Below are 25,249 nucleotides of genomic sequence, written 5' to 3'. Positions count from 1 at the left end.
TGAATAAATCCAGCCATAATTGCAAATACTGCTCCTATAGATAAAACATAGTGGAAATGAGCAACGACATAGTATGTGTCGTGTAAAATAATGTCAATAGAGGAGTTAGCTAATACAACTCCCGTTAATCCTCCGATAGTGAAGAGGAAAACAAACCCTAATACTCAAAGTAAAGCTGGGCTATAAGTTAGTTGGGTTCCGTGAAGTGTAGCTAATCAACTAAAATTTTTAATTCCTGTAGGGACCGCAATGATTATAGTGGCGGATGTGAAATAGGCTCGTGTGTCTACGTCTATTCCTACAGTAAATATATGGTGTGCCCATACGACGAATCCGAGAAGACCAATTGCTATTATTGTGTAAATTATTTCTAAAGTACCAAATGCTTCCTTTTTCCCTCTTTCTTGACTAATAATATGAGAGACCATACCAAATCCTGGGAGAATTAAAATATAAACTTCGGGATGACCAAAAAATCAAAATAGGTGTTGACAGAGAATACGATCTCCCCCACCTGCAGGATCGAAGAAAGAGGTGTTTAAATTTCGATCAGTGAGTAATATAGTAATAGCACCTGCTAAAACAGGTAAGGAGAGGAGGAGAAGAAGAGCGGTAATAGCTACAGCCCATACAAATAAAGGTGTTTGGTCTAGTGATATTCCAGGGGCTCGTATGTTGATAGTCATTAGTCATTACGTTTAAATGACTGTAGAGAAACCCACCAAATGACCCTTGTGTATTAGTTGTTTTCTGGAAACAGCCCCCTATCTATCACCCAATTTTACACTTCTTACTTCATTCCAAGAAATGAATACTCATTCCAGATCACTACTTGAAATAACACTGCATCGAACAAATACCTACAGCCATTCATTCCTGGTCAATGCTTCGAGGTTATGGATTACGATCCAGGTAGATATTAAAAAGTCTTGCTCATCTAGGACGTTTAAAACAGCCTACCGTAAATTCCTCCAGAGTACTACTGTTGACTCAAATGAATGTAAGAGTGAATGACGGGTGAATGAAACCAAAAATTACATATTAAAATTAAGTATCAAGGCTATCCCATTTATGTTTTTCCTAGAAATAGTGAACATAGTAACACGGTTTTTGGTGAACTCTTATTGTAACGTATTAATTTTATTTCGCCTCATATTAGAATAAGTTTTCCTTTAAGCTAGTTAGCAGATATATTCTTAGTTACCAATTTGATATCTTTCTGTTATTGTCCACTATTTATCCCATAATTTTTCATCAATAGTAACCTTAATTGTATTATTGTTACTCTGTATCTGATTTACACGTCTCACCTCAAACTGTAATTGATTACCATTATATTTTAAATTAATGCTGTAAAAGTCTAAAAATTGTGTGTGGTTAAGTGTAAGAGAGGGCCAAGAGCCGTAACTTTGACACAAATAAATAATGAGGTTCCTGCATTGTCTTCTTGTACCAAAATAAGAAATAACCAGGGCTAGGAGTGGTAGACAACCCCATGAAAATAGGAAAAAGAGACTAAAATGGCAGAAAGAGAGACTAAAAACAGACAACGTTGCCAAAATGATCATTATGGTAAAATATTTGATGTTCACATCTTTCTGCATAAAAAATTGTGATGAATAATAAATACAGTATATATATTTAGTAATCCCCAACCAAAGAAGGCTGGTAGAGATCAGGAAAAAGGAACATGTAAGTGCAAGTACGGTATACACACGTAAATTACCAAATGAGAATACAGTAGTAGTTATTTCATTTAATTTTTAGGCTAAATTTCATTTGTTTCTGGTCCTAGATGGAATATGTCCTGTTCATTTATTAAACAAATATGATTATGTTAGTTTTTTATTAAATGAAATACTTATGTTCGGGGAACAAAATTAACAACTGCTCTTTTTTTTTTTTTTTTCAACTTTTACATAAAAAGCTATGTCCAAAATGTTGTTACATTACCGAAAAGGAGACCGTATAACAGAGAAATACAATTATTATTACCCTGCGATTAAGACAATGCTGCAAGTTTTACCCCAGTACTAACAATTCTTCCTTTGAAAGACTGCACTGTCTCCATCTGCAACATCTTCCATTCGTCAACGAGCACATCCTTTTTTACATGAAATTCTTTGTTGGTTTTCCCAAGAGAGGGTTTTAAACATCTCAGAGCTTTAATCAAATCACAAGCTTTCATTGCTTTTTCAATCAAAAATTTGCGATATTAGCACTGTTCATGAAACCAAGATTATTTTTCCAAATAATGTGAAATTTCAGATTATTACTTTTCTGTTAAGCAACATCTTTCAGGGGCAACATATTTTTTGAATCATGTAACATATTTAGAAAAAAGTTACCAACATTTGCCTAGTGTGAAAATGGGAAACCACAGAGCTGCTGACAGTGGGGTTCGAACCCACCATCTACCAAATACTGCCCGCACTTAAGCGGATGCAGCTATCGAGGTTGGTAAAATAATGATATTAGCCTTCCCAGAGTTCAAGCAATTCAAAAAATCTCTCAGCAGTGGGACGAACTATAAGCCACCTAGGTCCTAGACTGAGAATGTTTCAAGAATTTCTTTAGAGGTAATTCGAGATCATCTTGAATAATTTCATATTTCTCCAGCCTGGCTGGTCACCTATCAAAATAGTGATAAAAAGCAACAACTAATTCAGATGCATCTTCAGCAAAAGTCTTTTAGATATGCATCATGAACAATGTGAATGAGACAGGTCCCAGTATCAAATAATGTGCGACAACTGATTAATTAAATCTTCTTTGAAGTCTGAGATTTTGTATTCACATCTGGTCTCATAAGTTTGTAGCTCACTCAGCAGATCAGTGGTGGAGTGTAGGCCTCCGGATCGCAAGATGGTGGGTTCAAACCCTGTAGAGGAAAGTCAGATTTCTGAAGGGCAGAAAAAAGTCAATTTGACACTCCATGCCGTACAATGTCAGCATATAAAACATCTCTGGTGACACGTTTGGTGTTTACCTGATAAAATTCATTAAATGAAGTCGGCCATAGATGCCACCCAAGAGAGATTCAGTTTACAGTGACATCTAATAATCCTAGAGTAAAACTAAAAATCAAAATTTGATGAGCAAGCAGCCAGATGGCATCATGCTTGCACATGGTAGGCGAGGCTAAATAAGGAATAGGCTTAGTAGTAGTAGTAGTAGTAGTAGTATCGTAAATTGGTGAACAGGTAGGTTTGAATTACTGATGGCAGAGTAAATTTTTCCATGAAGAGTTTGTGCATAATTTTTCTTTACAAAGAATGTCTGCAAATGTCTTGAAAGTACTTCACCTCTACTCTCGGACTCCGACCAACATCTCACCAATATCTGAAACTCCCTTTTGTCTTCAACATTCGTTGTTTCATCAAAACAAACTGAATACAAGGAGGTTCTCACATCACTTGAGATCATCTGTTGAAAATATGGTCACAGTGCATTAGTTATTAAATATCTCGTCTTCTTAAGGCTTAAAGAAATTTTTTTTTGCTAGTCGCTTTATGTCGCACCGACACAGGTCTCATGGCGACGATGGGATAGGAAAGGCCTAGGAGTTGGAAGCGGCCATGGTCTTAAGGTACAGCCCCAGCATTTGCCTGGTATGAAAATGGGGAAACCACGGAAAACCATCTTCAGGGCTGCCGACAGTGGGATTTGAACCCACTATCTCCCAGATGCAAGCTGACAGCCGCGTGCCCCTGACCGCATGGCCAACTCGCCCGGTAAAGAAAAATTGGTTGGTAAAACACCGCTACAAGAATATGCAGAAAAGTTGCAACACACAGACTTCACAAACCAAATTAGTTCAGATACCGTTGCCACATTCTTCAATATATAGAGAATTTTATAACAGGTATAGAAGAACTACTTGGTGCAATATTCATAACACAATGGAATGAGTGGGAGTGAGTAAAAAAAACTGCTCACTTAGTTCCTATTGACTGTTAGGTGACAAGAGCTAACAGTGCGTGCTGCTGGTAATCACATGGCCACAAGTATGATTATGTAAGCCTGTGTAGTAGACAATTCTGTCAGGTCTTTACTGTGAGCAGCTATTTTAATTTTATTGCTAAGTAGGCTAAAACATGTAATAGTCTGCTATCATGAATATCTATTGCTATTTTGAATGGCTGCTGTAGAGGCAGGCCTGCAATTCATCCTCAAGTGAGATGAATAAAAAGCAGATAATTACAAGCCAGTCAGCTCGATATTTGTAAGCTCTGGGAATGCATTTTTTCTAATTATACGACATGTTTGCAAAATTAGTAACTGGTTTGACAGAAGGCAGTTCAGGTTTAAGAACATGAGGCCAAACTTGTAAAATTCCAGCAAAATGTAGCAGATATTTTCGATTTAGGTCAAATAGACTATCACTATTGACCTATCCATGACTTGATAGGATAGATCATGGGAGATTACTGAAAAAAAAAAAAAATCAGGGCTACTAGACTAGACAAAAGAGTGGTTCAATGGCGGACTAAATTTCTAGAAAATAGAATTCAGAGAATTAGAGTAGCCTAGGTGAAGTGGTATCTGATCCTGTGACAATTAAGAGGAAAATCCAAAAGGGCAGTATTATTGGACCTTTATGTTTTCTTATACAGAGATGTCGGAAACAAAGTGATCCCGGTAAATAAGGGTTGGTCATACTGATAATACTTTTTTTTTAATGATTTGGTATCTTACACCTTTGTCATTTTATCAGAGCAGATTGCTTCCTGGGCAAATTCAAATGCAATTTGCGAGGTGGTGTTGCTAAATCTGCATGTGGCTTCAGCCCACCTTGTGAGCACAATCAACACTGACTAGGCTTGCACGTTGCAATATGAGGCCAAGTCCACTGTACACATGCCACAAGGGTGCTAAACAAACATTTCTGTGCGGCTACTGTTGCCGAGAAATCAGATCAAATGCAAGCACACAGTGTTTCAGAAGTATAACATACTTGCTATAGTGCAATCCTATCAGCTCAGAGGTCTATGTCTAGATCCCTCCCCTGCTGAAGATTTTTCTCCAAGTGGTACTCTCCAGCCAACCGTAAGCAACGTGCAGATTTAGCAACACACCTTGCAAAGCCCATTTCAATTCAACTGCAAAGTGATCTGATTGGCCATCTTCAGCAGCTAATAAAATGACAATATGTGATATATCGAATTATTTTCCTCAAATTATTTATCAGCATGGCCAACCCCTCGGTTCAAGTTGTTTCCTACCACTCTATATATATATATAAGTAAAGAACTGGAATAATAGACAAATCTATTTGTAGATGATATTAAATTGTATAGAGTAGTAAATAAGCAAACGGATTGTGATGTACTACAAAATGACGGTAAACTGGATGAAAAGTCAGGTTATAAGTTACTCAAGACAAGTCCACTCAGTTTTAATTACTGTGTTGATGGGGTGATAGTAATTTTATTTTTGCTCTCTCTCTTTTTTTCTTTTTTACAAAATATACTATTGTTCTAAAGTATTGCACACCATTGATTAAAACTATATTATTTTGTTAGTTACAAACTTAAATGTCTTGAATACAGAAATGGCTCATCAATTACTCATATTATGTATTATTTTAATTTGGGGATGCCTTGCAACAATGCCTAGCAATAATGTGATCTCAAGGTTTTGATCATTGCCTCAAAAAGTGCTGTGTGTTAACCAAGGTTTGACGCGTTCACCAGCTTTGGTCTGAAAGTATTGCTGGATTTTATTTTTTTCCTACCGTGCATGTGTGTACTTACAGTCATGGTGAAAACTCACAAATTAACCCCTAGAAAGAAAAAGTGCAATAAAGGTTTTATACACAGCAAAGGCCTAAACAGCACTGAATTTGTGAAGAGGTCAGCTGTAAGTTGCAATGTGCAGACGCTGATGTCCCTAGGAAATATGGAAAAATTACCACAAAACGGGTGTCCACAAGCATTTCTTCGCCCAGGGAAGACAGATTACTTCGCCGAATAAGCCAGAAAAGCAGCAGTGCCACTTCAATGGAACTGGCAAAAGCATGACAAGAGTCAACGGGAATTTATTCCAGCTCATCAGTTGTCAGGAACAGACTCTGTACAATGGGAATGAAGGCTTGAGTTGCCAAGAAGCCATTTTTAAGTGCTATGATGAGGAAAAGGAGGCATGTATGGGCCAGACTCCATGTAAACTGGACAAACGACTAGTGGAAAATGGTGGTATTTTCAGATGAAAGCCAATTTTCCACGATGACTGATAGACCACAGCTCGTTAGATGTGAACCCGTTGAAAGGATGGATCCCGACTCTCTTGAGCGAACAATGAAACTTGTTCGTACAGTTTTTACAAACTATCCACTTCATTGCCGTATCGATAATATAATCTAATCAAGATCAATTACCAGAGACATATATGCCCTCTTCTTTACATCCTTACTACAACCCTTAAATACCCTCATAACCATGTGCAGAGATCTGTACCCTTCATTTACAATCCCATTTATTGTTAGGCCCTGTATATGTATCCCATCTAGAATTTTCAATAAAATGTAAATATTGCAAGACGAGTGTAATCCTATCCCTTGCCATTGTTTGAGAAAATGCAAGGGCTTCTAAAAATCCATCCATGGTCAAATAGCTCTTCAGGGTGGGTTTCTGCAGTATCCCCATAAACATCACAAGCCCCAAGAACACAAATTTTCTCCCCCGTCCATGGCTCCACTTCCTGACAGATAACCTTGGTTTCAAGGGCGCGCCAAGTATACATTCTGCCGTATACCTATTTGTCCCTATAACAATTAGGTCAAGCACTCTGCCGCCAAAAGAACAGCAGAAAAGCATCTAAAACAGACTTGAAATACCTTTTGATACCCAGCACACATGTGAGGGTGTTCTTTTATCTGCTCGTGACTAAATCTACATCTCAACACAACCAGTGAACATAGGACGAAATTTAACAGCTGAAGCTGTTTCTTGATCTGCGCTGTCTGCCACTTCTGCTGTAGGTGACCTCTTGCTTTGCACAGTCATTGTTGTATCACTAGCGAAAATATCGCTACCAATACATCACTTCCATTACTGTCGTCTATCAAAGGAATAATCTCTTTGCCCAAAAAAGAATGAGATGGCCCGGACATTCGTCTGCAACCGAATAGCCTCTAGTCTGCGAAGCAAAACATATTTAAGTTCTACATAGTTCAAAAAGTATTATCGATATGGCAGAAAAGGACGTAAATACCTTCTAAAGCAGAGGTTCCCAACCTGGGGGGGCGTGGGACTTTTAAAGTGATTTCCGAGTTAATTCTTTTAACTCTGTCCGACTCGTTGCCTGAACGGTCAGCGTACTGGCGTTCGATTCAGAGGGTCCCGGGTTCGATTCCCGGCCGGGTCGGGGATTTTAACCTTAATTGGTTAATTCCAATGGCACGGGGGCTGGGTGTATGTGCTGTCTTTTATCATTTCATCCTCATCACGTTGCACAGGTCACCTACGGGTGTCAAATAGAAAGACCTGCACCTGGCGAGCCGAACCCGTCCTGGGATATCCCGGCACTAAAAGCCATACGACATTTCATTTCATTTCATTTCTTTTCTTTTAACTCTAATATTACAATGTTGTGTAATAAACATTTCTCGAATCTCTCCAAGTGGTTGTCGCACCAAGTCAATCGTTCAAAAGTACTGGTAATTCCTAACTGTCGGCACAAACCTCTGCGGAGCCACGAGGTTGGAGGTGAAATAAGGAATTTGCTGTGTTGTGAGGAGCAAAATGAAGCCTGAGAGCAGGTGCGGGAAGAAGACCACTCAATGCACGTTTAATTGCACACTTTGTGGGCGTACTTGCGTGAAAGTAAACTATGACCATACGTGACATGTTTCAACTCATCAACGATGTAGTAATTGCTTTCATTTTTCCATACTGTAAAAGGTTTTTTCTCATAAACAAAATATATTACATGAAGGAGGTACTCGTATAAATGTCGGTATTATATCAAATTGATCTAGTAGCGAGAACGACAGGAGATAAGGCAGTAATAGTAGGCTAAATTACAATAAATTTTATATAACATGTTAGGCTTTCACAACTAGCGTGAAATTCTATGTAGGCTTATTGGTATTTTGGGCTACAATTAATTAATGTTTAACCACAGTAATTAATGAAACAGTGACATTTTCTCACCAAAGATCTTAACTGGCAATAAGTTACTTCAGTCAGGAGTCGACATAAACTCCGAAGAACAAAGAATATTGGGAGTTTCAGAAGCAACAAAAAAGTGGAAGTTCCTCCTTCCCTCTCACTCTTGCGGCATATAGACTCGTTTTGTGAGTAGCTCATCCTTGAATGCTCTGTTTCCACCCCTACACATTCTTTTCACCCCTACACATTCTTGTTCTTCCCTTGCAGCCAAATTGGCAAGAGCTACATAGTACAACTGTCCCATCAGAGATGGCGCAGTAATGGCAATGACAACACATCGCCAATAGACCATCAGAGGCCAGGCCCTTCGACTGTTGATTCTGTGCCTCGTATACTTTTGCAGTGGTCGTGTCTGTCAAGTTGTTTATTGAGAGTGTTGTGTATGCTTCGCTGTAACTATGCGACTGTGTGAATTATGTTATTTAATATTGTGACTTTTTAAAAAATTGATAACGATGTCCAAGAAGAGACTGTACAATGATGACTACATTAAATATGGCTTCACAGTTGTTGAACGGACTGGAATGCCTCAATGCATAATCTGCCACTGTCTTCTGAGTAACGATGCGATGAAGCCTGTGTGTTTGGAGAGACATTTAAACACGAATCATTCAGGCTTAAAAGACAAACCCACAGACTTATTTGCAACTAAACTAAACTCACTAAAACGTATGAAATTAGATTCATCGGGTACTTTTAACCAAGAAAATGAGAATGCAGTGGAAGCATCACATGACCTAGCTCTCCTGATTGGCAAAGACAAAAAAAACGCACACAATTGGGGAAACATTAGTAAAGCCATGTATGTTATTAGCCGCAAATATAGGTTTGGGTGAAGGGAGTTGGCAGAAATTGTCTAAAATTTCTCTTTCCGATAACACAGTGAAGTGCAGACTTCAAGAAGTGTCAGAAAATGCAAATTTTTGAGAAGGTGAAAGCATCTCCAGTGTTTTCAATTCAGTGTGATGAAACAACCGATGTGACCTATTGTTGTCAACTGATTGTATATTGTCGATTTGTCGACAGTGGAATTTTAAGAGAAGAAATGTTATTCTCCCAATGTTTGAAAACAACTTCAAAAGCTTGTGATGTAATGTCTTCCATCGATAGTTTTTTCCAAGAACATGGACTTGTCTGGGAAAATGTAGTGGGTGTATGTACGGATGGTGCACCTGCTATGATTGGGTCACGTTCTGGGTTTCTCAAATTGGCTAAAGATAAAAATCCAAACATCGTGGGAACCCAATGTGTAATTCACAGGTCAGCTTTGGCGGCCAAAACCTTGCCCTAAGATTTTAATAACACTCTAAAATTCGCTATAAGAATTGTGAACTCTGTGAAGACAAGTTCTTTACAGACAAGATTGTCTGAAGCCCTTTGTGTTGACCTTCAAGCCAATCACAAAACTCTCCTTTTCCACAGAGGTTCGCTGGCTATCAAAAGGGAACATGCTGGCTCGGCTGTTTGAATTAAAGTTTGAATTTGAAATTTTTCTTCTTGGTGAAGGTAAGAACGATCTGTATGAAGTGTTTACTGATGCCAATTTTATCGTCTCATTGGCATATCTTTGCAATTTTTTGAAGCTTTGAACAGTTTGAATTTAAAGCTCCAAGGCAAAAACTTCAATATTATGCTTGCTTATGATGCCATCAGAGCTTTCCTGGAAAAAAAAAAAAAAAAAAAAAAAAATACAGTTATGCAAATGCAGGCTTCAGTTGAACAACTTCTCATCCTTTCACCGCCTTAATTAAGGGGAGGTGTTAGCCCCTATACTAACAATGTTAAATTGCCATACTTTGTGACCCGTTTTTTCTGGAACCGTTAGTCCCACGAATATCAAATTTGGTATGCTTTTATGGGCTTACCTTGTACGTACACTGAGTTTGTTTCAAGAAGTTCTTACTGAATATGAAATTAAGGGATATTTTTCTGTAGTACCCATTATTTCGTACATTTTTCATCAAATATTTATCTGTAACATCCATACAACTGCAGGATGGGAGCTAGGAGTAACTCAGTAGATTTATCATTAGTATCATTATGTATTCACAAAAAATAATTTTTCTATGATGAGAAGTTTCTGGAAAAATGGGTCATTTATACCAAAAAAAAAAAAAAAAAACTTTTCAGAAAAATGAACTTAAAGTTTCAACATATATCAGCGCATCCCTGCAGCATACTCCAGGTTGTCATCATCATCCTCATCCTCAGTCTTTCTAAATTTCCTCTTGTGCTTACTAGCTTCCTTAAAAAAGTCTTTGTTATCCTTATCAGCTCTTTTAACTCTAAAACTATCAAATTCTTTAAGCCCTCTCACAGTGTTTTTCCCGGGTTCAACGTTTAAATGTTTCAAAACACATATCCTTCCAAAATTACCATCATTAAAGGTCAATAAAGCAAAAGATACACCAAAGCACAGAGTTTTCAAGCCAACAAACACATTCTTAGGGATTAGAGTCCACACAACATTGTTGAAAGCCCCATTGTGGTTTTGCGTTGCTGTCCAAACATTTCTTCACCAAATTTGGATCAGCAAGAGCTGATAACATTATTCAGCAAATCCAATGATACAACAATATATACATCGTGTGAATCATTTTCATCTTCATACGAGTTCTCAAATGATAAGAGTTTACGTCTATGAGCACTTCCAATGGATTTGGAAGTTGCGTTTCTTATATGATGATCAGGTGTTTGCTCTAACCTCACATTTTCAAGTGGACCTCTATTATTGCACAAGACAACTTTTATTTTCCCTCCAACACCTTTTCTCTTCTTGAAAATACCCTTTGGATTTTGTTATTTGAAGTAAACACGAAACACACGATATAAAAAATTAAGACCGTGAAACAACGATACCGCCAAAAAAATTTGTCACAGATAAACAAAGGAAAAAAACAATAGCGATGTCCGCATGTCTACTACATAACTTACATAGTAGCCAACATGTATTACACCCAAAATAAAGTGTCTCTCAACTCAAAAGCATGACGCATTTCAGAATTATACAAGATAACTGAGGAGCGAAAGAAAAAGAGGGTGTGGCACCTAATGCAGCATGCTTTTTAAACGACTATTTAAACTATTATGAGGGTTGTTAGACGTAAGATTTTGCTTTGGACACGTCAGCGAGGTTATAAGGGACACACAACACAAAGTGGTTTTTTTTCACCCAATTGGGCTAACACCTCCCCTTAAATTTTGCTGGATAATGAACGTGATAGTAATAAACTTAAGGTGCAAATTCAGTCACATTTGGATTCCCTGGCACAAGAATTCAATTTCTACTTTCCGGATATCTCGTATCAGATGAATGGTCCGGGGATGTTAACAAGAAATCAGTTTGCCACTGACATTGAAGCACTGCCAGCACAACTTCAAGAAGAAGCCACAGATTTGAACTGTGATTCAAAGCTAAAAGATGATTAAAATATATTAGGACTGGGCGACTTTTGGGTAAACTGTCTTGCAGTGTATCCTGAAATAGCCAAGGTAGCATTGCGTATCACTGTCCCATTTTCAACGACATATTTATGTAAGTCAGGATTTTTAATGCCTGGGTGTCATAAAAACAAAGCAGCATTGTCGGCTTGATGTTGCAAGTGATCTTCGCTGTGCTCTGTCAAATATCAAACCATACACACCGGATCTTACCAAGAGAAAACAGTGTCACCCCTCTCACAGACGTTTGTTGATTAATTTAAGGATTTATTGTAAAAGTGTGTTCTTTGTATTGTGCTAAAATGAAGTTAGCATGTCATAGCTATAAAGCGCGTACTTCATATTTTTTTCATAAATAACTGAATAATTCATTATGTAGTGTCATTACGTTAGGTCTATATCCTCCACGTCAGTTTATCGGAGAGGTTATACAAGCGACAGGGGGGGATGACCACCCGTACCTGAAAAGGGGGGCATCAGATGGCAAAGGTTGGGAACCACTGTTCTAAAGCAACTTCCTTGAAACTCAACAAGGCGCATTTCATAACCAATATGAGTCAAAAGCAACATATATTGATCAATTTCATATTAGTTCTAATTACGAGGGTTGGGGTAAAAGTCATGGCAACTATTTTTTTCTTGAAGATACCAGTCCGGTTGGAAAATGTGACATATACAGATGAAAGGACAAGGTGTTAACTACATGTGTGGACAATGAATAGCACTGAAATATTGTAACACACTCATTTATTACGGTAGTATACAGGGCAAAATGGCCTTCCCAGTACAAAAGAATGACAACACAGTACACATAAAGTTGACATGACAAACCTGGGCCTAAAAACCTTCAAAGTAATCCTCTGCAACTGATACCACACGCTGCCAACGATGTGGGAGGCGCTGAATACAATCTGCCTCAGCATTTGCCGCACCATGTGGAATAGGGTCACCTGTTGGCGCACAGCATTAGCAATGACCTCTCATGTTGCAAATCGCCTACCACGCAGTGGTTCCTTAATCTTTCGAATGAGATCAAAGTCACAGGGCAAAATGTCAGGAGAGTACGGTGGGTGTTCCAATTCTTCCCATCCCCAACGTCGCAATAGCTGTCCTACACACTCTGCTTTATGTGGTTTTGCATTGTCGTGCAGGATTATTGCACTGTCCACAAGATCCGGATGTTTATCCCGAACTCCACGTCATACCTGTCGCACCAGGAAGTCCCTGTAGTACTGTGCGGTCAGTGATCTGCCATGTGGAACAAAGTGGCAAACAATGACACCCGTGACGTCATACGCGACTATCGCCATCAATTTGACTGGGAAAGGATTCTGACGGATCTTCTACCTCCTTGGTGATCCAGCATGTCGCCAATCTGCGGACTGACGTTTCAGTTCTGGTTCGAATGCCCTGGCTCAAAATTCATCGATGGCGATTATTCGTGACAAGAATTGATCGCTGTCCTGTTGCCAGCGTGCAAGGTGGTCGGAGCATATTGCATAGCGCACCCACCTTTGACCTTCCGTCAGTGCATGGGGTACCTACCGCGATGTGATTTTGCGCAGTTGCAGCTCATTATGCAATATCCTGTGGATGTTCTCGATGCCACTTGTCCTCTCTAACTCCAGTAGCGTCCATCATCTGTCTTCATGCAGGAGGTGCTCGATGATGGCACGTGCCACGTCTGTCCGCACACTGACAAGTCGACCCGAGCATTGCTCATCATTGGTTGACACACGTCTTTGCTGAAACTTTCCTATCCACCGTGCCACTGTACTGTATGGTAGAGCATTACTCCCAAGGGCTTCCACTAATTCATTGTGACATTCCATCACATTTCTCCCTCGGAGAACGGATATTTTGATGTAAGCGCGCTGCTCAACATGGCTTGCACGACACTCACCAACTGACTGATTTCACAGCCCTCGCTGCACTACCAGCTATCACAGTGCCATCTGTTGTTCTGCATACACACTATGCCTGCAGAACTTCCACACGACACACATACATTTGTGATCCGTTCACATACCTACAAGAAAAAAAAATAGTTGCCATGACTTTTGCCCCAATCCTCGTATGAAATAGAGATGGAAAGAAAGTACACAACTTCCCAATTCATAAGGTGAAAAAATATCCCGGAAAGCATCGGTGATCCGCCTGCAATGGCTGTTCATGGTACATCGAACCAGCTGAGCAAACCGGCTTGAGTGGTTAATATAAGTAATGATTTTCATTGGGGTAACCACATTGACGAGGTTGTAAAGAAAAAGATCTCTGGTATTTAGGGGTTGCAGTAAGGATGTAAAGGAGAAGGCTTACAAGTCTGGTAAAACCCCAATCAGAGTATGATTCCAGTGTATGGAACCCACCCCAGGACTGCTAGATACAGAACTCGAAAAGATCCGAAGGAAAGGAGCACAATTTGTTCCTGGTGATTTCCAACGAAAGAGTTGTGTTATGAAAATGTTGCTAACTTTGGGCTGGGAAGACTTGGGAGTAAGGAGATAAGAAGCTTGAATAAGTGATATATACACAGAAAGTGTATTGACAAAGCAGACTTAACCAGAATACTATTTTAAATACTTAGTGTATAAAAGTCAATACAGGAACTTTTTTTTTTTTTGCAAGTTGCTTTACGTCGCACCGACACAAATAGGTCTTATGGCGACGATGGGATAGGAAGAGGCTAGGAATAAGAAGGAAGCGTCCATGGCCGACAGTGGAATTCGAACCCACTATCTCCCAATAACTGGATTCTGGCCGCACTTAAGCGACTGCAGCTATCGAGCTCGGTCAGGAATAAATAACACCACCTATAATCATAAGTTATGATTTTTATATATAATCGTCACCTTTTCAATACAATATATCACTTATCACTAACTGCACTTCAATGCGGAACAAAAATGAAATTTATAGCTTATAATGTTCCAAGCTGTCGATGGAGAGATAGCATGGAATAATATTAGTAGACAAACTTGAGCGAAGCTTTTAAAAATAGGAAAGATCATACTATGAAAAAGTTAGAATTCACAAGGTCGAATTGGGACAAATCTTCATTTCAATCCCTCAAACTAAGAACATTGTAACTGACATTTTTATGATTTTGAGATTATTCGCCATCATGTTCTCAAAAGTGAGCTCCATCAAATGAAAAATTATTCCACCCTGATTCGCAATATATTTTTTGTTAACTCAGTATTTCAGAACATCGTAACTGTTATTTAATTTGTTCCTGGTAAGAGCATCGTAACTTAAGATACAATGTTCTTAAATGGAGTGTTGCCTATAACAAGTTCTGTAAAAGTGAAGTTACGATCATCTTAAAGGAAGCATTCAACTCATTTGTCCGCAATGACACACCAAGATGTTCCAAGTTTCCTTTCTCACTGCTCTGTGACCTGAGCAATCATCAGTTGAAAATAGTTCTCATTTAAGCAGCCAGGGAGAGATATTTCCTGTCACTGAAGTTGGGACACAGTACATGCAGGAATGTTGCCAGTGCAATGCCCGATTCCATGGCTAAATGGTTAGTGTGCTGGCCTTTGGTCACAGGGGTCCCGGGATTGGTTCCCAGTAGGGTTGGGAATTTTAACCCAAATTGGTTAATTTCGCTGGCACGCTGGGTATACGTGTCGTCTTCATCATTTCATCCTCATCACAACATGCAGGTCGCCTACAGACGTCAAATCAAAAGACCTGCACCTGGCAAGCCGAACATGTCCTCGGACACTCCCGGCACTAACAGCCATACGCCAATTCATTTTTTTCACCAGTGCAATGTAAAACGCTGACTAAAATGTTATGGTGATTTTTGTGTGTAGTTTTTCGCCCATTCCAAAATGTATTCAACAGACAAATTGATGGTTGATTTAGCGAGGAACATGGCTGCTTATTCAATTCAATGTAACGTAAGTGTATATTCAAATGTTTCAGCAGGACTAGTCATGTTTGTGTGTCAGAAAGGTTAGTTTTCACCAGCAACAGCCTCCAATTAAAGGAGAAATGTAGATGTTCATCTGGAAACAACAAGGAAGGGAATCAATTTGCACTTTAGAACTTCGTAATGTTTATAAGGAAATGTTGTCAGTAGTTACGGAAAAGAAGGACCTAATGTGTTCACGTGCACATAATCCTGTTCCAGATATGTATGAACATTCCTACAAAAATCTGAAATTGCCTGCAGCCGAACCAACTTAATCAGGCACAATATTAGTGACTAACAAAGACTTTATAAAAGTGGTCTCACAGATCATATAATTAGGTCTTTATATTTGTATTTTCCAAACAATAACAAATTTTGAAAAGGTGGTTATAATAATAATAATAATAATAATAATAATAATAATAATTGAATGTTATTGTTAAAACACCCCACTAACTACTTCTGATGGTTTTTGGAGACGCCGAGATGACGGAATTTTGTCCCGCAGAAGTTCTTTTACATGCCAGTAAAACTATCAACACGAAGCTGAAGAATTTGAGCACCTCGACATATTGCCGGACTGAGCCAGGATTGAACCTGCAAAGTTGGGGTCAGAAGGCCAGCGCCTCAACCATCGGAGCCATTCAGTCCGGCAGGTAAAAAATAATAACTCCCAATAATTTTTTTTAATACCCTTATGCCTCCAAATCACCTAACCTGTAAATTGGTAATTTATTCTGAAAGACACGTCAAACCACATGGTCCTTAACAATGTGCTGTTCACAGGGAACAATTTCAAGAGTGTTAAGTTCAGTCAGTTCTTCCTTTTAGCTCACTTTGAGTTTTAAAAAATGTAACTTAAAAAAATATATAAAACTTGAAGTTGGTCATTATTGGTTGGAGTGTACTTAAAATTATATTTCTGAGAAAAAGTTTGTAAGCATTTCCTTCATAATTCTAACAGTAATCCAGTATTTACTATCACACTATCTCTTAAGCGGACTATGTAGCGAAAGAAAATGTGAGGCAAGTCAGAGGAAAACTTAAAGCACAGCAGGTGAACTTAAAATATGATTTTCCAGAAAAAAGTTTTCCACTATAGGACCCAAGTCGCTCTGCAGCATTCCTTATAAATAGGTCAGACACCGCATCTTGTGAGGAAAGCAATGGGAAACTACCTGACTTCTCATTTCCCTAGTACGCCTCTTGAGTGATGCCTAGGCCATCTGTGACAGCTAATGGTGAACCTGTTGAGGGTCCAACCAGCCTGCGGGCTGACAACTGAACATACATACGTGTCTTGATATAAAATACTCTGTGCGCTGCCCGGGTACTATTTTGAACGTTTTGTTTGAGGATATGTATTACCTGTTAATTATGTGTGAAGTAATTCTTTTGTAATTTCTTTATTGCAACATTGACTGATAATTTACGGACTTTTTTCAGTTTGTTTTACGCAGCACTGACAAAGATTGGTGTTATGGCGACCATGGGATATGAAAATGGCTAGGAGTGGGAAGAAAACGACCGTGGCCTTAATTAAGGTACAGCCCAAGCATTTGCAAGTGTGAATGTATGAAGCAAAGGAAAATCACTTATGAGCTGCCGACAGTGGTGTTTGAACCCATATCTCCTGAATGCAAGCTGACAGCTACGTGACCCAAACTGAGAAGCCACTTGCTAGGTTTCTACATACTATTTTGTAGCTTTAGAGTTATTGTCGTGTGTTTAATTTAAAGTTTTAGTTTATTTTCTTTAGCATGGAAAATTTGTCCTTGTGTCAGCCCAGATTGTCTGGGAAGTAATTGATCCCTTCAAATACTAAAAATAAGTGATAGCTGTATGTATTTACACTTAGTGCTATAGATATGATGCACTGGTACACAATTCAACTGAAATTGGACTGTCAATCAACCTAGAGAAACCAAAACTTGTGAATTCAGTACTGATCTTGGTCATTTTGTTTCTCACTCCTTATGATCCACATGCCAATGGAGGCTGAACTTGGATTTAAATGTCATCCGGAGTGTCACTATTAATCTCAGCAAACCCGAAATCTATGGATTCAGCACAAATATATGTAGTTTTTGATTACTTTTACATGTCACTCCCTCCTCACTCCACTTACTTCCATGGCATTTCCAGATAGTATGAATCTAATAATAATAATAATAATAATAATAATAATAATAATAATAATAATAATGTTATTTGCTTTACGTCCCACTAACTAATTTTACGGTCTTCGAAGACGCCGAGGTGCCGGAATTTAGTTCCACAGGAGTTCTTTTACGTACCAGTAAATCTACTGACACGAGGCTGTCGTATTTCAGCACCTTCAAATACCACCGGACTGAGCCAGGATCGAACCTGCCAAGTTGGGGTTGGAAGGCCAGCGCCTTAACCATCTGAGCCACTCAGCCCGGCAATAGTATGAATCATACGTATACCAAGTTTGGTTGAAATTGCAGGTTTGCCTATAGCCATAGTCATTTCTAATAGTTTAGTTTCGCGTTTAAAGATGCGCAGTGAAATGAACTCCAACATGTTTTTGGCCTTAGGTAGACAACAGTATAAGAATGGCATTTAATAACACAACCAGACTATATCATCCTTCAGTGATAGGAGATATTGGAAGTTCCACAATTCATGGAGTATGGTTTTTAATCTTGGGTAATCATGTCACCTGATCTCTTATTCCTCATAACTGAAAATAACTCTTCTGTAAACTTCCTCCCCCTCTAAAGCTAAGATTTTGGTGTAGGCTAAATCATGTACAGAGATGTGCAGGAAGAACAACTGCTCTAACTAGGCTCTGCACTGAATGATTAAGCTTCGTGCCTATGGAGGATTGTAATGTGCCGGACAGTTACAAAATACTAATTTCCCCTATGTAGTGCTATAGTGACTAACTTCACAACACTTGTGTTATAAGTATGTATTTTGTTTATTCTTTGAATATGGCAATTAGCTGCAATAAATAAATTATTAAACCATGGAAGAATTTCCTCCAGATAGATATTTTGTGTTATGTAATCTCTCACATCATTATATACCCTTTTCAATATTTTCCTCTGTAACGCAACAGCATTATTACCTGCCGTCCTCGGAGATCCAAGTTCAATTTCCAGTACTGACAGAGATTTAAGATTGACGAGAGGGTTTGTATGTGGTAAAAATTGTACATGTAGTTTACCACCATTGAGGGTGTGTCTGAAAACAGCTGCACCATCTCAGGGCAAGGACCTGAATTTACTTCTCATAAATTTCAATATTCTAAATTTTATTTTATTTTTCTAATGTTGAACACACATGGAAAGGTCTTATGATGATGATGATGATATAGGAAAGGGCTGCAAGTGGAAAAGAAGCAACCGTGGCCTTAAATAAGATACAGCCCCAGCATTTGCCTGGTGCAAAAATTGGAAACCATGGAAAACCATCTTCAGGGCAGTCGCCAGTGGGGTTCAAACCCACTATCTCCCAAATGCAAACCGATAACTGCGTGACCCAACTGACAAGATTAATTTTATGTTTTACTTTTCACATACATGCACATTTCTCACATTTGACCTTCTGCCCATAAAGTTAGAATATAGGCCCCTAGGCCTATATCACATGCTGACAGTTGAAAAGCTTAAGTTACAATATTAACTGAAACTAGTTATGAATGTTACCGTTTATGAACAAACATCATAATTATGATTTTAGCAATGCACTCAGCAACTGAAAGCCATGAGGTTAAAATTAACACCGTTGCACTTCTGTCAAACGGTAGATAAGGTACAGTAGTGACAAGCATGAACACGACCAGTTCACTGGTGAAATGTCATCGAAAATACAACGCATCACAAAAAATAAACACTTCAATATCACTAGAAATAGACAAAACTGTAGCATAAACATGCTATCAATTTCAAGCAATTTAATAATTACACTTCACCTAAACATGTGGGACTTGAAGTTTCCTTTTCGTACTGTTTTGTTCATTTCCATCACTTAAACAGTCAGAAAAGTTGTTCAATATCATTCTCTCAAACTTACTGACCAGTTTGAATAACAATCCCTTCACTTTTGTCCACAGATGCACTCGTCAATGTCACTAAAGACAGCCCTGTTCTCTAAACTTTGTAATGATAGCCTAACAATGTTCTATGGATAACCTAGTTTCCAAAAAGAAGATGCCAACTGTTCAGAGTTCATAATACTCTGAAATATAGATGCTACACGAATATAAATACATAAAACGAAATTACTGGGCACTTGCTGTAAACGATCATAATATGAATCGCCCATTTCAACCCTATCCTTCCCTAATCATACCAATACAATGTTCAGAATTCAGTAACTTTCAAACACTGTGTGATACATAACCTGCAACATATAGAAACATATAGTACTTCTGAGCCATCTGGAACTTAAAAGTAAAAAACATTTAGAAGATAAAACCACAAACATTCATTGCCTTACACTGTCAATTGGAGAGATTAAGTTTTGAAGAGAAATGATTCAGAAGGTAATTAAAATCAGTAATTAAATCTTGTTTTTTAATATCCCGTATGTTGTATTTCCCTTCTCCGAATATTTTCTCTTCGCAACTCAGGATCTCGTCTTTCAGTTGGTGTAGGCCTACTGTAGGTCAGGTAGGAAGGCAAATTTGGGAACTTACAGGGCACAGCTTCTTCCCTCAACTTGGGAAACCTTAGATCAAGTTTTGTGACTGTTCCATCAGGTTGTTTCCAATTTTCATAAGTTATTATGTCGTGAGCACAAACAGCAGATGATTAAGATGGATGCCAGTCCTTTCGTGGAATGGAACAAATCCATGCCTGCCTTCTTATCCATTCTTTAGGGAGAGAAAATGTGGACACGATGCCATTTCATTTTAGAGTGCTGTCGTAATTTGACTGAAATATTTTAAATAAGTTATATTTGACACATAAATTGGTGAAAGTAACTTCCAGGCAGAGGTAATAACATAAGAGATGTATTTACCTCTACCAGCTATATACAGGTCTTTTTATATCAATAATTTCAAACAATATGAAGGGACACCATTTGATTTCAGTACCCATCAGAATCAAGTACACTAATTTAAAACAAAACATCAGCACATGGCCCAACTGTGTTTACATTCTGTACACCCTAAGTACACAATTGCCAATTCTCACAACCTCACAGCTTCTAGTTACAGACGGCATTGATTTTAGTCATGGGACCTCCAGTAAGGTACTGCATGGATTCCAAAGCACATGAATATGACTTTCTACTTCTTTCTACTTAAATCTACATAGAATGGCTGTGTAGCCTTTACAAGAAGCCTATGATGTCAATGGGGATACTGATAAGAACGTTATGTTACAGTACATCAGGATATGTTATATGAAATTATGCAAGTTCATTGAACTAGTACTTATTTATAATACAGAGAATGGTCATTCTGCCATGGTAGTGTTGTACATACCACAATTGAAGGTTTCTAGTATACTGAAGGTAAATTTTAAAAAAAATGTCAATATGATTCAACTTAATTTGTTACTTAGAATCCACAAAGTGAATATTACTCCAAAATAGATGGCATACATGTAAGCACTATACATGCATTCATCAAATAAATTATGGAGATAGAAAAGGTCAAGTCCAACTATCTTAAGAAAGCAATGTGCCTCTCAAACAATAGGCCTACCTTGTCGCGACTTCGACCTACATATGAGCATGCGAAAATGTAGATCTCCCTCGAGAAACTATGCAAGCAATTATTCACGATGTCCACAGCGGCATATGATGCAGCCGTTATAGAATTAAAGGAAATGAAAATGTATGTGAACAGAATTCTATTCAACACATGTGATAATGTCACTGGAATGTAGAAAGAGATCAGACATGCTGTATCATATATCGAGTCCCAGGAATTATCACGATCCAAATCCCCAATGCATATGTAAAATGTGCTTAAATCAGGGTGAACATTATAATGTACTCAAGTGCAAAAGAGATACTGATAAGCATCATTAATACAGTTTGATATGGTATAAGAGAATAATCTTTATTTTCCTTTTAATGCACACAGTGAGCCTTAAATTATTACTATTAATACAAGGCATATCTAACACCAAGGAAGAGGCTGATAGCAGTACAGCTTGAAATTCATTCTGAATCGTACATCATCGTCCAAGAAGTTTAGCTCTTAATTTTCCAACCAAGAAAGCAATCACTAATGACAACAAATAAAATATACACAGCATTCTTTGAAATGAACACAATACTCAATCTGACAGTAGCCTATATACTCCAGCTATACTTAAGGCCTGGAATAACTGTGTAATAGAGTCTTCTAGGCCTACTACCAGACAGAGACAGATTTCAAAAGATCTTCTCAAACCTCTCACTTCATCCGAAATCATTTCTCGATCTCTTCTTTAGGCTCTGAGTGTACTGAATAGTGGCAAGGTTTAGGAATCGTCCTCAAATGTTCAATTTCTTTCTCAGCTCATGAAGGAAATGGCGCTTTCGGATTTAATGCCCATGCTATTCAAATAACATTAAAAGTGGTGAAATATATCCCATATAAATCTATTCCATACTAAAGTAATTCCAAACAGAAGTAAATAAATCGTCAAAACATGGTGAAATGTTACGTACTAGTAGAACAAGAGCTACAAATAATATAGTTACTGTACAAACAGTCTACTAAAAAGAAATAAAGCAGAACATTAAACACGCATAAAAACACGACAACGTAATAATGGATGAAAGGGAAAAACATTTATTTGAGAACACAGCCACAGAAAACTACTGTGGTTCACTTTTTCTTCACGAATCCAATCAACCAATAGAGCGAGAAATTAATGCTAACTTCACTCTGACCAAGAGCATAAAGACTTCTAAATTGTGTGCATATTATAAAACGTACCTCCGTCAAGAAAAATCAACACTAATAGGGCTTAATTTGATAACAGCATCCACAATAAAATCTCAAGCGAAATAATGTGTTACGTGAGCAACATCCATTAATTCCTTCCGGGGTTTTCGGAACTACCAACAGGGAATTCCATGGAAACGTTCACAAATAAAAAAAAAAATCGTCAACAACCATGAGTGTATTCCTAGAGCGTTACACTGAAATTCGATACACTGAATTCCTAGTTTTGAACTTAAGTTTTAGTTGTAAAGTATGACATATACCAGAAAGAGTAGAAGAGCTAGTTGTAGCATAAATTTCCTATATTGGAGCGGGAAAAAACAATCAATCAATCAATCAATACTGATCTGCATTTAGAGTTGTCGCCAAGTGGCAGATTCCCTATCTGTTCTTTTCCTAAATTATTTCAAAGAAATTAGAAATTTATTGAACATCTCCCTTGGTAAGTTGTTCCAATCCCAAACTCCCCTTCCTATAAATGAATATTTGCCCCAGTGTGTCCTCTTGAATTCCAACTTTATCTTCATATTGTGATCTTTCCTATTTTTATAAACGCCACTCAAACTTATTCGTCTACTAATGTCATTCCACACCATCTCTCCGCTGACAGCTCGAAACATACCGGTACCACTTAGTCGCGCAACTCTCCTTCTTTCTCTCAATTCTTCCCAGCCCAAACTTTGCAACATTTTTCTAACGCTACTCTTTTGTCGGAAATCACTCAGAACAAATCGAGCTGCTTTTTTCCAGTTCTTGAATCAGGTAATCCTGGTGAGGGTCCCATACACTGGAACCATACTCTAGTTGGGGTCTTACCAGAGACTTACATGCTCTCTCCTTTACATCATTACTACAACCCCTAAACACCCTCATAACCATGTGCAGAGATCTGTACTCTTTATTTACAAACCCATTTATGTGATTACCCCAGTGAAGATCTTTCCTTATACTAACACCTAAATACTTACAATGATCCCCAAAAGGAACTTTCACCCCATCAACGCAGTAATTAAACCTGAGAGGACTTTTCCTATTTGTGAAACTTACAACCTGACTTTTAGCCCCGTTTATCAACATACCATTGCCTGCTGTCCACCTAACAACATTTTCGAGGTCACGTTGCAATTGCTCACAATCTTGTAACTTATTTATTACTCTATAGAGAATAACATCATCCGCAAAAAGCCTTACCTCTGATTCCACTCCTTTACTCATATCATTTATATATATAAGAAAATTTTAAGGTCCGATAATACTGCCTTGAGGAATTCCCCTCTTAATTATTACAGGGTCAGATAAAGCTTCACCTACTCTAATTCTCTGAAATCTGTCTTCTAGAAATATAGCAACCCATTCAGTCACTCTTTTGTCTAGTCCAATTGCACTCATTTTTGCCAGTAGTCTCCCATGATCCACCCTATCAAATGCTTTAGACAGGTCAATCGCGATACAGTCCATTTGACCTCCTCAATCCAAGATATATTTTACATCTTGCTGGAATCCTACAAGTTGAGCTTCAGTGGAATAACCTTTCCTAAAACCGAACTGCCTGGTATCGAACCAGTTATTAATTTCACAAACAAGTCTAATACGTATATAATCAGAAAGAATGACTTCCCGAAGCTTACATACAATGCATGTCAAACTGACTGGCCTGTAATTTTCAGCTTTATGTCTATCACCCTTTCCCTTATACACAAGGGCTACTATAGCAACTCTCCATTCATCTGGTATAGCTCCTCCGACCAAACAATAATCAAATAAGTACTTCAGGTATGGTACTATATCCCAACCCATTGTCTTTAGTATATCCCCAGAAATCTGATCAATTCCAGCCGCTTTTATAGTTTTCAACTTTTGTATCTTATTGTAAATGACACTGTTATCATATGTAAATTTTAATACGGTACTTCTTTAGGCTTAGTCTCCTCCTCTATCTGGACATTATCCTTGTAATCAACAATCTTTACATACTGCTGACTGAATACTTCTGCCTTTTGAAGATCCTCACATACACACTCCCCTTGTTCATTAATTATTCCGGGAATGTCCTTCTTGCAACCTGTTTCTGCCTTAAAATACCTTTACATGCCGTTCCATTTTTCACTAAAATGTGTATGACTGCCAGTTATGCTTGCCATCATGTTATCCTTAGCTGCCTTCTTTGCTAAATTCAATTTTCTAGTAAGTTCCTTCAATTTCTCCTTACTTCCACAGCCAGTTCTAACTCTATTTCTTTCCAGTCTGCACCTCCTTCTTAGTCTCTTTATTTCTCTATTATAATAAGGTGGGTCTTTACCATTCCTTACCTCCCTTAAAGGTACAAACCTGTTTTCGCATTCCTCAACAATTTCTTTAAACCCTTCCCAGAGTCTGTATACATTTTTATTTACCGTTTTTCACCGATCATAGTTACTTTTTAGAAACTGCCTCATGCCTGCTTTATCAGCCATATGGTACTGCCTAATAGTCCTACTTTTAAGACCTTCCTTTCTATCACATTTATTTTTGACTACCACAAAAACAGCTTCATGATCACTAATACCATCTATTACTTCAGTTTCCCTATAGAGCTCATCTGGTCTTATCAGCACCACATCTAGGATATTTTCCCTCTGGTTGGTTCCATCACTTTCTGAATAGGCTGTCCTTTACATATTAACTTACTTGCCATTTGTTGGTCATGCTTCCTGTCGTTCGCATTTCCTTCCCAATTGACATCTGGTAAATTCAGATCTCCCGCTACAATCACATTTCTTTCCTTGTCGTTTCCTACATAGTTGATTA

The 25,249-nt window shown here is 38.2% G+C and overlaps 1 protein-coding gene across 6 annotated transcripts in view; it reads right to left on the bottom strand.

The window, feature by feature from the left end:
- Caper (RNA-binding protein 39-like protein Caper) overlaps positions 1-22,573 on the bottom strand; it is a 356,013-nt gene extending 333,440 nt beyond the window's left edge. For 4 of the 6 annotated variants that reach the window (XM_067145486.1, XM_067145480.1, XM_067145482.1 and 1 more), the window contains exon 1: positions 22,454-22,573. The gene's annotated coding sequence lies outside the window, so the exon portion shown is untranslated. The remainder of the gene's footprint in view (positions 1-22,453) is intronic. The other 2 variants (XM_067145481.1, XM_067145483.1) reach the window with 1 other exon arrangement.
- Between the last annotated feature and the right edge of the window lie 2,676 nt (positions 22,574-25,249).

This window comes from Anabrus simplex, chromosome 4 (genome assembly GCF_040414725.1).
Source record: "Anabrus simplex isolate iqAnaSimp1 chromosome 4, ASM4041472v1, whole genome shotgun sequence".
Lineage (NCBI taxonomy): Eukaryota > Metazoa > Arthropoda > Insecta > Orthoptera > Tettigoniidae > Anabrus > Anabrus simplex.
This window is presented reverse-complemented; position numbering and strand designations above follow the sequence as displayed.